The 17,249-nt window shown below is 46.8% G+C and overlaps 1 long non-coding RNA gene across 1 annotated transcript in view; it reads left to right on the top strand.

The window, feature by feature from the left end:
* Positions 1-17,249, top strand: part of LOC147660798 (uncharacterized) — a 47,930-nt gene that overhangs the window by 4,387 nt on the left and 26,294 nt on the right. The window lies entirely within an intron of this gene.

The raw sequence follows: 17,249 nt of genomic DNA, 5'->3' as shown, positions 1-17,249 counted from the left end.
CACGGCAAAGGCACGGTTTTTACCACGCCTATAACCCTGCGACTGTACAATTTGAGGAGTACGGGTTTCCTACTGCCAATAGATATGATGCTCTTTACCACTACGATCATTTAGACGAGGTTGACTGACTGTCATCTGATCCATTCCTTGAAACTCTTTTTGTTAAAGCAAGGAATTCTTCCGAAAATGATACAAACGCTGTGAAAACAGCCACCTCCCATCTAGTTTGTGCAGTAAATTCCACCCCCACAACGACATCGAGCTGCACAGTCAGTCCCCGAGCACATCAAGCTCTTGCTCCGTCAGTGAATGAAGTATGTAGTCCATCTAAGATCATGGCTTTACAACCGAATCCATTACCTGAGAACCCAAGGTCTAAGCACATGACAGGGACAATCCAAGAACCGTGCTCCCTCTCTAACATAAACCCAGGACCTAAATCTGAGGAGACTATTTCTAACCCTATCAAAATTTTGTCCTGGAATATTGCTGGACTGGCCTCTAAAATCGATGACCCACTATGGGTGGCTTTCGTTAGGAAGTACACCATCTTGTGTTTTCAAGAAACCTGGATGACCAATGGTAACACCTTCATCGAGGGATTCCAAAGTTTCTTTGTCCACGCATCCCCCTCACCTAGTGGCAGGGCAAAGGGGGGCCTGGCAATATTTATCAGTCTGTCCCTTAAAATGCTGATTAATTATGTGCAAGTGGATAGCAGGAATATTCAGATTGTTACACTCAGAAGGGGGAAAAAAGACATAACGCTGATTAATTTCTATAACTCTGTTGCAAACCCAAGTGACTGTAACATCGACAACCTTGCAAATTGTCTAGCTGAAAATCTGACAAAACTACCACAGGACAAAATACTCCTCGGCGACTTCAATACGCATATTTGCGGTAACCCTCTCCTGACAACCTTGGGATCGTTGGGCTGTGAGCTTAAAACAGGTCTCCATTTCACACACTGCCACCGTGGATCAAAACTGAACACCTTAATGGATTCCATGAACATGATCTTGGCACTATCTCTGAAAGAGGACTCTTTCACCTATGAAAATCCCTCTTACAAAGGATCTGAGTCAGGGTCCATCATAGACCATATCCTTCTTTCTGCAGGTGTGGCCCAAAAGGTCCTTAAGTTTGATATCCTCATGAGCACCTATAGTGATCACAACCCCTTACACCTCGAACTACAATGCGATCCTTCCGTACTCCAAAATAATATCAAGGATCCAGGGATACTTAAGCCGGTAAATAACAACCGTCGCTTGAAATGGAACCTGGTAAATAGTGATAAGTTGTATGAGATTGTCGCCAAAGACTGCGAATCTGAACTTAAGCTCTGTGCCACCGACTCTACTTCACCTGAATGCGTCCTATCCGCCTTTGCAGTGGTGTCTAGAAGGATAGAAAAATTTCTGACTATAACTGCCAAGGGATCAACTGCTCAATACCCACGATGGTTTGATCATGCCTGTTCTTCTGCCAACCGCAAATTAAAGGTTGCTCTCAAAAATAAACCGAGAGATTTAGCACTGGTAAAGGCCCTCCGAGCAGACTATAAAAATGCAATTGCCTCTTGCAAAAAATCAATAAAAATTAAAACATGGGAATCTTTGCTCGACCCCTCTATTCTGGGCAATAGCGCAAAGTTCTGGAAAATAATTAATAAACCTCTTTTTGATGACCCGACCGCTGACAGTCTCGGCACAGTCATACCAGAGAATGACTGGATCACCCATTTTGGATCTATCTTTAAGAGTGAAGCACCAAAGTCAAAAAAATTACCTCATTTCCCTGAAAGCAGCCCTCTACACTTCTCCTCTAAAGAAATTGAGCTAGGGATTCTTGGTCTCTCTAGCAACAAAGCACCGGGCCCTGATGGTCTTCCACCAGACCTATTTAAATCCAACATCGCCTTATGGGCTCCAATTCTTACAACAGTTATTAACGCCGGGGCTGAAGTGGGAGCGCCTAAATCTTGGGGTGCATCCACTATTGTCCCGGTTTACAAAAAGGGCGATAGAACAAAAGCAGTTTGCTATAGACCAATCTCCCTGATAAACTCTGTTGCGAAGGTAGTGGGAGGGGTTCTTTTAAATCGGATGAATGCTTGGGCCAAACAAAATAACATAATGACCCCGGCACAGTATGGATTCAGACCGGGTCATGCAACAACTACACAGTGTCTGAATCTATACCTAATAAGTGGTAAATACACCCAAGCCAGAGGTGGAACATTGTATATGGCCTTTATGGACCTTTCCTCTGCCTTCGACTGCGTCGAGAGGAGCAAACTATGGGAAATCTTGCATAATATGGGTGTGGAAAATAACCTAATCAATTTCCTGGCCAATCTACATAATGACACACGTGCCAATGTACGGTACACAAAAGACCTAAAAGTTACGAGAGAGTTTAATATTAACCGGGGCGTCAGACAGGGCTGTATTTTAGCACCTTTTCTTTTTAATTTGTACATCAATGGACTCGAGGATCATTTGGTAAAAACGGACACAGATTACCCTCGTATTGGGAAAACAGGGGTGCCGGTCCTACTTTATGCGGACGACGCCGTTTTGATATCCAGAACCGCATTAGGACTTCAGAAGTTGTTGGATTCTTTCTTCCAATTCATGACCTCACGTGATCTGAATATTAATAACTCCAAATCTTTCATAATGACGGTTGGAAAACCCCCCAAAAAACGATACCCCTTTTCAGTCAACGGAGAAAGCATACCGTTGACAAAAACATTTTCATACTTAGGAGTACTATTCGATCACAAACTTTCTTGGGGTCCTGCTATAAATAAAAAGAAAGGCGAGTTACTAAGAACCAACTTCGGAATATTGGACTTTGCACGCAAATTAGGTAACACCCCAGTGTCCGCTATACTGAAATTATATCAGGCAAAAAGCGTAGCGGTGGCATGTTATGGGAGCGAGTTGTGGGGTTTCTCACCAGTAGAAGCCTTGGGTACACTAGAAAATAACTTTTTAAAACAGGTTTTGAGCTTACCCAAAAGCACCGCTAATTTCTCTGTACATGAGGAACTGGGTATACCATACCTAGGAGATAGAATTGCTGCAAACCCTTTACTCTGTTGGCTAAACTGTTGGCGCAATGCACTTATACCCCTGACGCATAGCATCCTCGCTGAAGCCCTCACCTGGGAAGGACATCTTAAAATACCCTGGATGAACTATATTAGAAACTGTTGCAAAGACCTGGGTAGATTGGACTTATATCTAACACCACAGCATGCTACAAAGAAGGATGTTGATTTTGTAAGAAACACTTTCATGTTAAAGCGACAACTTGTCAGGGAAGACACCGAGATGAAGAAGTCCAGTGTTAGGAATCATACACTAATAAAGACATGTGTGTTCTGTGAACCATACTTATCATGGAACATCTCCAGATACGACCGTTTTCTGTTGAGCAGATTCCGATTTGGTCTTTACCATTTGATTTTAGCCGTGCCAAGTGGAGCACACAGAGGTCAAGTGTTGCCAGCTTGTGGCTGCGACAACATGTCTCCACAAGACCTGGCTCACTTTTTATTTCTGTGTCCTTATTATTCTAGTCCAAGACAAATGTTTTTAAAACCCTTGCTTAAAAAGTTGAATTTTGTACAGATTAAGCCTGCACTTTTATATCTTCAGATGCTGCCTAATGACAGTACCTTTTTTATCTGTAAGTTTTTAAAAACAGCCCGGAAGTTCAGATTAAGCATGGAAGGATGATCCCAAGATGGCTTGCACTAAATATGATATTATGTCTTGAACAGGCATTTTTATTCTCCGTTGGCCTACTGCATTTTTAACTCACTGCATTTTTAACTTTTTGGTGAACTGCCTACTTTTAAAAAAATTGGTTATAAAAATCTTGAATGAATTGTATAACAATGTATTTCTGTGCTTTTATGACTGCTTTTCTGACAGTCGAATAAAGGATTTTTGAATTGAATTGTATGCATGTGGGATGGTGTCTGCTGTATCAAATGTATGCATGTGGGATGGTGTCTGCTGTGTTAAATGTATGCATGTGGGATGGTGTCTGCTGTGTTAAATGTATGCATGCGGGATGGTGTCTGCTGTGTCAAATGTATGCATTGGGATGGTGTCTGCTGTATCAAATGTATGCATGTGGGATGGTGTCTGCTGTATCAAATGTATGCATGTGGGATGGTGTGTGCGGTGTCAAATGTATGCATGTGGGATGGTGTCTGCTGTGTCAAATGTATGCATTGGGATGGTGTCTGCTGTGTTAAATGTATGCATGTGGGATGGTGTCTGCTGTGTTAAATGTATGCATGTGGGATGGTGTCGGCTGTGTCAAATGTATGCATTTGGGTGGTGTCTGCTGTGTTAAATGTATGCATGTGGGATGGTGTCTGCTGTGTTAAATGTATTCATGTGGGATGGTGTCTGCTGTGTCAAATGTATGCATGTGGAATGGTGTCTGCTGTGTCAAATGTATGCATGTGGGATGGTGTCTGCTGTGTAAATGTATGCATGTGGGATGGTGTCTGCTGTGTCAAATGTATGCATGTGGGTTGGTGTCTGCTGTGTCAAATGTATACATGTGGGATGGTGTCTGCTGTGTTAAATGTATGCATGTGGGATGGTGTCTGCTGTGTTAAATGTATGCATGTGGGATGATGTCTGCTGTGTCAAATGCATGCATGTGGGTTGGTGTCTGCTGTGTCAAATGTATACATGTGGGATGGTGTCTGCTGTGTAAAATGTATGCATGTGGGATGGTGTCTGCTGTGCCAAATGTATGCATGTGGGATGGTTTCTGCTGTGTTAAATGTTCAGCATGTTCTTTAGCCAGACCTCGAACAGAAATGAAAAACAAAGTTAGTTTGTCATTCAGTTTGGCCAGTCTCGGAGAGGCCTGATTTATGGTATAATCTCCAAATTGCACTTGCTATGCTATGAACTTTGTTTTTTAGCCTAGCGTGCTGTCATGAATAATCCAATCAGTTAGATCTTCTGAGCAGCTGCAGTGCCTGCTTGCCTTATGTTACTGAGAGCTGCAGTCACGCAGTCTGTCTCTGGTTAGTGCCTTTCCATTTCTGCTGCTTTGTAGTAGTTTACAGATCTTTTTAGAGGTTCCTATTACTCAAATGAGTGTCATTTCTGATTTTTATATGTTTCCCTCATCTTTATCACATGATTTTGCTCATGGTAAAGTGTCACTCATAGATGTTCAAATGTCACTCATAATTACAATGAACTTATGAAAATGTCACACATTGCAACATGAAACCTTGACAGCTATGAAATAGTGAAATAACTTGCAATGCACTCTAATCCTTCATATACATAAATTAATAGTTTACTACTTGTCCTGGTAGAGCCTAACCGCATGTCTGCGTTTGTGTTATACCAGGTTCTCCACCTTTTCAATAGTTAGAGCTACTTCTGATCGAAGAGAATCAGATCGAAGAGAATCATCCTAATCTACTGCCTATATTATGTGGCTTCGCTAAGGGTAGATAAATGCCAAGCAACTTAATTTCTGCCCTAGAGCGCCCAGTCCTGCTGCAGTAAGTACATGATTTACAAAAAGGGGGTGGTGATGAACAGAGTGTCTGAGTTAAACAGACCACTCTTACCCAGTCCAAAGATCAGGGCTTGATCCATCACTGTTATTTATCTCACTGCCCCATCCCAGCTCAGAACCTGGCTATATGCAAATCAGTCTGTCCCTGGCCCAGTGCATCATGGGAACAGGGCAGACTAAACTACCAAGCCAATTCTTCACCAGAAAGGAGACAAGCTACCGGGGACCGGTTTCTGGCATTTCAGCCTTCTTCGGCCCGGCTTGCTTGAATCCTGATGGAGCAGTGAGAAAGGGACTCATGTCTGAGTATACCCTGCCACACCTGTAGTGGCCAAAAACGATTTACAAAAAGGGGGTGGTGATGAACAGAGTGTCTGAGTTAAACAGACCACTCTTACCCAGTCCAAAGATCAGGGCTTGATCCATCACTGTTATTTATCTCACTGCCCCATCCCAGCTCAGATATATATAATATTTTTGTCCACCCTAAGCGTGGAAGGGTATTCTCAGATGTGAGACCCTTGCTCATTGCACCATCAGGATTCAAGCAAACCGGGCCGAAGACGGCTGTAATGCCAGAAACCGGTCCCCGGGAGCTTGTTTCCTTCCCAGTGTAAGAATTGGCTTTTGTAGTTTGGTTTGCCCTGTTCCCATCATGCACTGGGATAGGAACAGACTAATTTGCATACAGCCAGGTTCTGAAACTGGGATGGTGCAGTGAGCTAAAAAACGGTGTTGGATCTAGCCCTGATCTCTTGACTGGGTGAGAGCTTTCTGCTTAATTCAGAGACTCTGTCCCTCATCACCCCTTGTTGTAAATATGCAGTAAGTACATAGCATTTGTGGGACAGGGTTAGGAAAGGTTTACCTGTAGGGCCCCTAAGCCTTTGTAACTCTATTAGGAACCTGTGGGTTCCTCAGAAGTCACAAACAGGTGACATCTGGTTACACGTAACACTTTTTATAATAATAAGGGCGTAAACACAGCATAAACAAAGTGTAGATTAAACCGCAGGGTATAAATACACCTACACACACACACACACACCAAGTTTTAACCTGTACTAAACACACAATCCTCAATAACAGGTAGATAATACAAAGACTGATGGGCATAATTAAGCAGACCTAAAGATACATGCATAGCACGGACAAGATGAAGGTCTTGATTTAAAGTTTGGTGAGCAGGGTACTCCTTCACAAGAGTGGTGGAGTATCCTGTCCAACAAATGGATGGTCTGCCTGACCTAGTGCAAGTCAGGTGGATTGTTTTACATCCAGCCTGACTTGAGTTCCGTCACTGTAAATACATCAGACGGCCCTTCCTCTCTAGATCAGGCTGCCTGTATTTTTCTCTTATTCAGGACCACCAGGGAAAACGTGGCGGTCATGAACAGAAAAACTCTAAAATGAACGCCACTCCCAGGGGTGGGAGGGTCAGTAGTTATTTGTTTTTAAAAACAAACACCCACTTTGGGAGCGTGTTTTAAAAAAATACCTGTGTACAATGGACAAGGAAGGAACAAGGAGACTCAGTTTGATTTTCATATGTGCTCAAGGCATCATTTTTATCAGCATTTCAAGACTTCCCAGCAAGATATTAGGTGCCCTTCTCTCAGTGGTTTTCGAAAAAATGGAAAACATAAATTGAATTGTTTGTCAACCACTTTGCTTTTACTCACTGTATATAATAATTCACCAATACACTTTGCGCCGTCCACGCTGCTCTCACTGTCACTTGTGTCGCCGTAGTGCCACTCACTTTTTGCACTCGTGCACCTTGTACAACTTTGGGCTGTCACTTGTTATTTATAAATTGCAGTGCTGATACTAACTGTAATTATCTTTGCCCTACATTCCGTGAAATGCTGATAAAAATGATGCCTTGAGCACATATGAAAATCAAACTGAGTCTCCTTGTTCCTTCATGGATAATACTGTATAGATATCCTTTATATTTGTCTGCAAATAATACCAGTTGGGATATTGTCCATTGTACACAATTGTTCACCCCAATCCCAACAAGGTTGATGGGTTTTTACTCCTGTTTCTTTTCCACAATAAAAAAATACCAGCGTTGGTGAGTGGCCACCTGAAACATGGCAGCCGCTCACCAATCTTTCCATGCCTTCAGAGAAACCACAGTGGCTCCTCTGAATGGACGGAGTGCCCCCCAGGGCCAGCGGAAATCTCTACACAAGACAGGCGGCCCGTTGGACCTAAAATCAGGTCCAGAGTATTGATCACTGGCAAATAGAAGAGTAGAGAAAAGAAAAAGATAATAAGAAAGCTGTCTGTATGTGATTTACTGTATACGAATAAGTAAATGACAAGACACTGGTGTGTCTCTTGCCACAGCTTGACAAACCCAAGCAAGAGGTTTTCTTTCCAGCCTCTATGTTCAGTCCAGTTCCGGAGGCACGGTGTAGGCAGGGGCTACTGGGTTGAGGTCATTTTCCTTTGATGTCCCGAGACCTATCCCAGAATGACTGTGCAAACTGGGCTGAGTAAATCCTTTTTGTACTTGACTCTCAAGGTAGCGAGGGCGAGCAGTTACAGATTTCCCAGCTTGGTAATGTCGGCTGCTTGAACTCAGCGCTGAGCAATAAATCAAGAGTCTTAATAAAATGAATGACCGGCACACTGCTTATCTTGCCAAAAAAAAAGTACTTTACTCTCTCAATTGCACCCAATACTACATACTACATAATCAAAAACAAGTCAATAGCTCTAGCCTCTAAGTTGGCAGGTGCTGCTGTCCCTCATGGCTATCCCTCTCCTCCCTAGAGGCATGAATATAGTACAGGTGCAGTTCATTCAACCTCATACACAAGTGCTCTGTTAGACCTGGCGCCATTGGCATGGGTCTCCCTTCCATTTTTCACTGTTGCCTCCTGTATTTTTGCTATGTTTTTGCTGGTCTAGATACTTTGGGCACGTTGCCACTGCTATTCATTGCCAAAGTGCAAGTGCTCCCTCTTGTAAATTGTTGCAATGGATTAGTGACTCCATGATTGGCTTCCTTGATTTACTTGCCAGACGCTAGTACAGTGCACCATGTGTGCCCAGGGTCTGTAAATCAAATGCTGCTGGTGGGCTTGCAGCACTGGTTGTGCCACCCACAGAAGCAGCTTGTAAAATGTGACTCAGGCCTGCCATTGCAGAGCCTGTGTGCAGTCTGGGGCTGCCATGTTGACTTGGCAAGTGAACCCACTTGCCAGTCTCTAAACCTTTCCTTTCTTCATATTAGTCACCCCTAAGGTAGGTCCAAGGTACCCCCATGGGCAGGGTGGATTGTATGTAAAAGGAAAGACATGCCCTAATAGGTGTGGTATGTCCTGATAGTGAATTACAGCCAATTTCGTTTTTCATGTTGCAAGGCTACCTGCTCCCATAGGCCAGAATGGGTAGTTTTGTTATAACATTTTATAATCCTAACTGACCCAGGGAACTAGAAATTCGTGTTTAGTATGCCTGAACTCAGAATGATAAAATACATCTTTTAGTGAAAGTGGTTTTAACATTCTTTGTTTGAAAGTACCACTTTTAGAAAGTAGGTATTTTCTTGCCTAACCATCCAGCCTGCCTCTGCTAGTTTGTGTATTCTGTGAGAAGTTAGCCTGGCATATGATGTCCACTAGTTCTAGCGGGCACCTTGCATCAGTCTAATCAACACTTATTGATAATGGTTGTAAAGTCAACCTTATAGAAAGCTATCCTAGTGGTAGCATGGACCAGCAGTCATCAGCCTAAGACTTCTGTAGGCGAGTTAAACGAGTTGTTTTACCATTTATAATCTCTTGAGTACCAAATGAAAGCACACCACACAAAGTATATATCAAATATATATGTATTTATTCTAAACACAACCCCTCTGCACTCTTTATGAGGTCAGAGGTCAAAGTACATTACAAGAATCTCAATCAGCATACGATAAGTTGCACAAATACAGTTATGCCCTAGGGACCTCACTAACCATATACTAAAATAGTGGTATAAGAATCACGTGAGGATTAGAAAGCAGGCCTCGGGCCTGTGGAATCGCTGGGGCTACTCTAAACAACCAAAGGTTAGGAAGTAGGAGGCCCACGGGAGACGCGTGCAGTGTCTAAACACAGCCGCGGGTTACCATTGACTTTCTATGGGAAACAAAGAAGTTTCAAATATAAAATGTAAGGACACTTCCGGATGCACTTGGATGGAACCCTTTTAAACTAGGACTCTTCGAGAGTCAAGACCCACGGGAGCACCGGAGTACTCATGTTACCTCACCCAGGGAAGTCGGGTGCATAGGTACCTTTTCGTGTCGGGTTTCGTCGTCGTTTTCTATGGAGACCTGTAAAGAAGTGCTGCAGGCGACCAAAGGAAAAGTGTCCGGGTGGATCCAAGGGTGGATCGAAGATCTGTAGAACCTGAAAGCAGAGGGGACAGAGTCTGGGTCACTAGCCAGTGACCAGGAAGGTACCAGGAAGGAACCAGGTGATGTTGGGTGCAATCGAAGTGAAGAAGGTGAGCTTGTTTCTTCAGCCACATGTTCCAGGAGGCATGGACGATGACCAGGTGCTGGATTCGAGCTGTCCCACGAAGGATCTAGTTGACTGCGGTGTCGTTATCCGGATTGGACCCAACAAGCCTTGGTAACCGCAACCCACGCAGGAAGGTGAGATGAGCTCTGTTGCAGACCAGCAAGGTCTGGGCGCTTCTCCTTAGTAGGGAAGCAGGAGCAAGCCTGGAGCAACCAGGAAAGCAAGTTAGTTGTTAAAGGAAGTCTTCCAGGGACTCACTAGCCAACGGACTAGGAACCGGAAGGACGCATCGAGCAGAAATGCAAAGAGGGGCCCACGGGACACTCGTGGAGTGTGCGGGTTTGAGCTTCGGTGCAAATGGCACTCGGGGCTGGGGCTTCAAGTACCCCAATGCACAACCTCGAGTTACCTCAGGAGTCGATGCAGTGAGCAAAATGCAGGATGTCCAGGAGTTCCGGTCCCACGTCTCTCGTGTCCATCACAGGTCTCAGCTTTGCTGGGATCGAAGGTCGGGGTCAGAGAAGTCTGGAAGTCTGTGTCCTGTGTCACAGTCTCTTTAGGATCCGTCGGGAGCCTCGAAACTGCAGACCGGCAAAGTTGCTTGTGGTGCCTGTTTGAACAGGGTGGTCACTCCTTGACCACAAGGGAGATGTCCTCAGTCTTCCAGTTAGAATGGAATGTCGAAGTTCCGGGATTTCAGCATCAAAGTGTCGTCCAGGTGAATCTAAAGTCCTAGGGACACAGCTCCTATACTTATACTAAGTTAGGGGGCCGGACTACCTGCTAGGTCCCTCCTATGGGTGGAAATGGGGAGGAGGTGGTTACACCCCCTTCCCTTTGTCCAGTTTCGCGCCAGAGCTGGGGCTGTACGCCCCAGCAGCCGGTTTGAACTGGACTATGCATCGAGCACCTTGTGTGCCCCAGGCAGTGTCTGGAAAAGCATTCCCTGAATGCAACCCTACCTGCCCCGATACACTACAGGCTGTCTGGAGAGGTGCTGGCACCTCCCCTGACAGGAAACCTATTGTCCAGGCCTCCCCTGCCGGAGTTTCGTCCAGCAGCAGAAGGGCAGACTTGTGTCTGTGGCAGCAGCATCCATTTTGTGATGCCAGGGCTCTGTTTAACTTTAACCAGGTAAACCAGTAACTACATGCCTTCTCCCTCTAGAAGGGTGGAATGCTACCCCCGCCGCCAGGAGTGGGGGGGGGGGGCACCTTACACAACATGTTTTGATAAAGCCAAACCAAAGTTAGCATTAACCGCGAGAATTATAATGCACTTAAGAGTATATGGTATGGCTATATCATAGAACAGCTATAAGGAGATGGTTCCGAAAGCTGCAGAGGGGCTCAGCTCATGCTAGAGCACCCTCTCACATAAAACCAAGCACTCTGCCTCCAGAATTGTCAAGGCCTGCCATAGTAGTGACTTATAGGTGCATATGTGTCTATATGTGAAGGTGGGTATAGGTATACTATATCCCAGTAAGGGGTGATTACACCACCTTACCCAGGCTGAGGGAACAGACCTGTGGTGTCAGTTTGGAGGGCCGGCCAGGGGTGGCACAATACATGCTGCAGCCCCTAGTAGGCCTTGGATGCACCTATGCCCTGGGTACCTATGGTACACTATACAGGGGCTCACAAAAGTGACCCAATACCCAATCTGGTATGTACCTAAAGTACATGGTAACAATATAGAGAGAGTGCAGCTAGGCTGTGGTCCTGATTAGCAGGGCCACAGGCAGCCTAGAGTCGAAAAACCAGTGAAGCACAGCAAAAAGTGGGGGTAACCATAGGAAGCAGACCCTTCTCTCCTACATATTCCATGTCTGGTTTGTGAGTGACAGGGACTGGGGTGGCTCCAGGAGGCAGGGTGAGTCAGCACTAGGCTGAATAGACCTATCTGCATTTGGAGTGGTGGGAAGAGTAGCACCTGGGCCTGAATAGGGCTGTGCCTGCCTTCCACAATGCTGGCTCCACCTCCTGTGTGGCGACTGATGACCCTGGCCCGCAATGACAAAGGAAGAAGTTGTGCACTGGCCGAGTGCACCCAGAACTGGTTTGGGCTGGACACAGGCACCCTCTGCCTTCAGAGGACACAGGATTTTGCAGTATAAATATTAGGGTCCATACCCCAGAACTTTGGATCACTTCTGGGAATCAAGACAAACCTTTGCCAAGGAGAAGAACCAAGGAAGCTGAAGGAGAAGTGTTGTTGGGGTTGGCCTGCAGTGGTTGCTTTATTGCCAAGGAGAGGAGAAAAGGAACTTTGTGTGTACTTTTACTATCTTGAAGAAGATCTCAAAGGGCTTGATGCTTGAAGCTGAGCTTGCCTCCTGTTCTGAAGTCTCAGGGACACAAAGACTTCACCACCAGCTCCCCTTGAATTTTCTTGCTGGGAATTCTACTTGCCGAGAGGTACCTACTGTTGTTTGGGCCCTCTGAGAAGACTGCGGGTCGCTTGGAGCTGGAAGCGCGACGCAACAAGGAGAATCGTGTCGCCCCCACAGCTGTCGCCGAAGAAGCATGCCGCCACCGCAGCTGCTCGCCGTCACATCACAGACGAAGGTTGTCGCATCACCGGAGAAGCGTTTTGTCACAGTCGAATCACCGGAGAAGCGTGTTGCAGGGCCTGTCGCTGGTCAGAAGTTACTGAGTTCGCCGTCGGGCGTGCACGCATCGCATCCAACGTTGTCGCATCACATGAAGGACGCAATTTTATTGCACCGGATTGTCGCGTCGCGTCGTCACCGGGCTGCAGTAAGAAACGACGCATCAACTCCCCACATAGTAAGGAAGCGAACTCCCCTGCTCAGTAGTAAGGAACCAACGCATCCTCCCTCATGAGTGTAAGGAATGGTGCATCATCTTCCCTGCGATCCTTTTGCTTGTTTTGCGTGACGCATCTAAGGTACTTTGAGAGCAAAGTGTCGCAGTTACCATCTACATTGAATTAAGCTATTTCTACCATTTTAAAGTCTATTTTCGATTACAGTATTGTGGATTTTTGTTGTTTGGTCTTTAAATCTATTAAGTCTATTAAAGGTTACTTATTTTTCCTTACTGGTGTGGTGTCCATTTGTTGTGTTTTCACTGTATATCCTGTATGTGTTTACACATGCTTTACACACTGCCTCTGAGATAAACCTGTCTGCTCGTGTCAAGCTACCAAGGGGGTGAGCAGAGGTAATCTTAGAAGTGTAGCCCCTTACCCTGACTAGAAACAAGGGTCCCTATTTGGTCAAAGGTACCTACCTCTTCCAACTAGAGATCCCCATTTCTAACATTGGTGGTCAGCGCTGAGGATTTGGACTTGCATTTGTGACTCATACACAGTGATTGATGTACACTACTAGTGAGTGCAGACCATAACACAACCCCATACTTTTTGGTAGAATTTTCCTTGGAACTTCTTTTTGAGAACTACCAACTGTTTTTCACCATGAGCAAAGCAGCATCCATTGCATCTGTTGACATTGATTTTAAAGACGTGTCTTACCTCAAAGCTGCTTGCTGGAAATTTAAAGTCTCTATGAAAGCCTCACCAAGAAAGAGGTATACCAGAAGGCGCTGAAGGCCTGGGTAAAATGTAGGAATGCCATTGAGCGTCCTGAAGAGCCTAGGGAGGAGGTAGAGAATTTAGATGGGCAGCTAGAGGGCCCAGTGGGCCTGGATGGGAGGAAAGTGCCTTCCAGAGCAGGCAGCAGTGTTTCTTCAAAGGACCTGTCCCCAAGAGAGTTGGAGGACAAGGAGAGAGATAGAGTGTATAAGATGGAGGTGGCCAAACTCAAAATAGACGGGCAGATGGAGTTGGAGAATAAGAAATTGGCCTTGGCGGAGGAACAAAGAATTCATTTGGAGCATGCGAGAATGTTGAGGGAATTGGAATTGAAAGCTAAGACTTTAGAAATTTCTCCCTTTGGTGGCAGCGCACCGTCCATGCCTGTAGAATTGAGTGTTTATTCCTAAGGACGTCATTAAGGAGTTTCATAAGAATGAAGATATTGGGCAATGGTTTAAGGCCTATGAGGTAGCTATGACATCCTGAGAAGGATTGGGGAGCGTTGTGGGTGCGGTTTCTCAGTGATGGGCGGGATACCTTATTGGATTTGCCTTCTGAAGATCAGACTTCCTATGTGAACATAAAAGAAGCCTTAATATCCAGGTATGGTTTGACCCCAGAGCTTTATAGACAAAGGTTTAGGAATTGTAAGAAACTGGAGTATAGCACTTGGGTAGAATATGTTTCTTTCTTTGGCAGAGCATTGGATTGTTTGGTGAAGGGTAGCAAAGTGAATGATTTTGAAGCACTCTATAATTTGATTGCATGGGAGCACGTGTCCAATAATTGTTTTCCACAGCTACGCCAGCACCTTATTGATAGCAAGCTGACTAACCCTCGGAAGCTTGCTAATGAAGCGGGCTGCTGGTTGAGTACCCGGGTCATGTGGAGACTTCGCCAAAGGTGGGCAGGGTCCCCAGCAGAATCAATTAATAAATCAATCAATCATTTGTAAAGCGCACAACATACCCGCGAGGGTCTCAAGGCGCTGGGGGGGGCTGCTACTGATCGAACAGCCAGGTCTTGAGTATCCTCCTGAAGGTCAGCAGGTCTTGGGTCTGTCGTAGGCTCAGAGGGAGGGTGTTCCATGTCTTGGCAGCGAGGTGGGAGAAGGATCTCCCACCGGTGGTTGTTATTCGGATGCGCGGGACATTGGCGAGTGAGAGGTCAGCGGAGCGTAGCTGGCGGTTGGGGATGTAGAAGGAGAGCCGTCTGTTGAGGTAGGCTGGGCCGGTCTTGTGGAGTGCCTTATGTGCGTGGGTAAGGAGCTTGAAGGATATCCTCTTGTTGATGGGGAGCCAGTGCAGGTTTCTCAGGTGGGGGGGTGATGTGGCCGTGGCATGGTACGTCGAGGATCAGTCCTGCCGAGGCATTTTGGATGCGTTGTAGTCGTTTGATGAGCTTGGTCTGAGCTCCCACGTAGGGGACGTTTCTGTAGTCGAGTCTGCTGCTGACGAGGGCCTGGGTGTCTTTCTTGCATCCGTCGGGATCCGTCAGTAGATCTTGCGGAGCATGCTGAGGGTTTTGAAGCAGGAGGAGGAGATGGCGTTGACTTGCTTAGTCATTGAGAGCTTGAGTCGAGGGTGATCCCCAGGTTGCGCGCGTGGTCGGTGGGTGTCGGGGCAGCCCCCAGTGCCGTCGGCCACCAGGAGTCGTCCCACGATGAAGGGTTGGAGACGAGGAAGAGGACCTCCGTCTTGTCCACTCGGCGATGGCCATCATTCCTTCATGGAGGTTGTCTTTGGCGATGGCGGGGTCCTTGGTGAGGGAGAGGATCAGCTGAGTGTCATCGGTGTAGGAGATTATGTTGTGGTCAGGCTACGTAAATGTTGAACAGCGTCGGGCTGAGGGAGGATCCCTGGGGTACACCGCAGATGATCTCGGAGGCTTTGGAACAGAATGGGATGAGGCGGACGCTCTGGGTTCTGCCGGAGAGGAAGGAGGTGGTCCAATCCAGAGCCTTGTCTCGGATCCCTGCGGCGTGGAGGCGTTCGTGTAGTGTGCAGTGGCAGATGGTGTCAGAAGAGTGTGGGGGACAAGGGTAAACAGAGGAAGTTCCAGAAAGGGCCCCAAAGTAATACCCAAGAGAACCAAGGGATGGGTGCTCAGCCTCCCCTGAGAAGAAGTCAGGGGCCATGACAGGTAAACATGTTCATAGGGGACCCCTGAAATGTTTTTTGTGTGTTGAAGAGGGCCACCGTTTCTATGATCCTCAGTGCCCACAGAGATGTAAGACAGCGCCCACTGGTGCACCGCCCCTGCAGATGGCTAGTGTAGCCCTGGGTGAGGAGATGGGAGCCCAAGGTGGGTGGGGTGCCGCAGAGATGTCCCCAGTCTCTTTAGGAGACTGTGAGGTGGTCCCCAGGACCCAGTTGCCTTATAACACTAAAATGTTCAGGCAGTGGGTGATCATCAATGGCCATAGAGTGGAGGCTCTTAGAGACACCGGAGCCAGTGTGACAGCTGTCAGTTGTCGGCTGGTGTCAGGGGACCTCCTTGAGCTGACCCATTGGCAGCAGGAAGGGGGACCCTCCAGGGAAGAGTTCTGTGAGGAGCAGAAAAAGTGCCCTTCTCTTGCGGGTTTGCGGCAACAGGCTGCATACCAGGCAGCAGGTTATCAGTCTGGATCACATTGGATCTACTGGGAGAAAGGTTTCCTGTATAGTGAGCCTAAGGTTGCTGAGCCTGGGTCAGCCCGTGTGCTGGTCGCACCCATGCGCTTCAGAGCATTCCTACTGGGTTTGCCAATGCCCCCACCCTAATTAAAATTTGCCCAAAAAATCCCTGGCGTCTACTGGGCTTTTTGCCCCCCGGGGGGGGGGGCAGATTGGGGGCTACTGCACCATCTGCCCACCCTGGGGGGTCAGGAACACTATTTTTTTGCGGGGGAGGGAGTGGGGGCATGGGCATGCCCGTTTTGGAAGCCCTCACCCTAATTCAAATTTGCCCTAAAAAAATCCCTGGCGTCTTGTGGGCTTTTTGCCCCCCCAGGGGGGGTAAAAAGACTAAATGACACCCGAAAAATTTGGGGGGAGCAAAAGCCCTTGCCCAAGGGGCCCCTCCCTGGTGTCTAGTGGGTGGATCCCTTTCCAATGATACATTTCCCGTCTTTCTACGTGCCCAGGGGGCTGAGATAGCCCCCTGAGCCAATAGAAAGTGAAACTGAAATGAGCCTACAGGCTCATTTCAGTTTCTGTGCAATAACAACAGCACAACATGCATGCTGATTGTCATAGCACAGAATTCAGGGAGGGAGCCTCAGGAGCTGGGGAAGCTCTACCCCAGCTCCCAAGCTCACAGGGGAATAATAGAAATCCCTCTGCTGTCTGCAGCAGAGGGATTTTGTGCCCCTAGCCTCATGACGAAATGGTTCCGTCATGAGCACAGGGACACCGATGCTCATGACGGAACCATTCCGTCATGAGCATCCAAGGGGTTAAGTAGCAGGCAGAAAAGAAGCAATGTACCACCAACGAGCAAGAGCACATGGGAAAACCCACCAAAGTCTCTGGAAAAATAGAATGAATAAAAGCAGGTATAACACCAAATATAGTCTGAAATGATGACACCAGGCCG

Source organism: Lissotriton vulgaris, unplaced genomic scaffold (genome assembly GCF_964263255.1).
Source record: "Lissotriton vulgaris unplaced genomic scaffold, aLisVul1.2 SCAFFOLD_2141, whole genome shotgun sequence".
Lineage (NCBI taxonomy): Eukaryota > Metazoa > Chordata > Amphibia > Caudata > Salamandridae > Lissotriton > Lissotriton vulgaris.
This window is presented reverse-complemented; position numbering and strand designations above follow the sequence as displayed.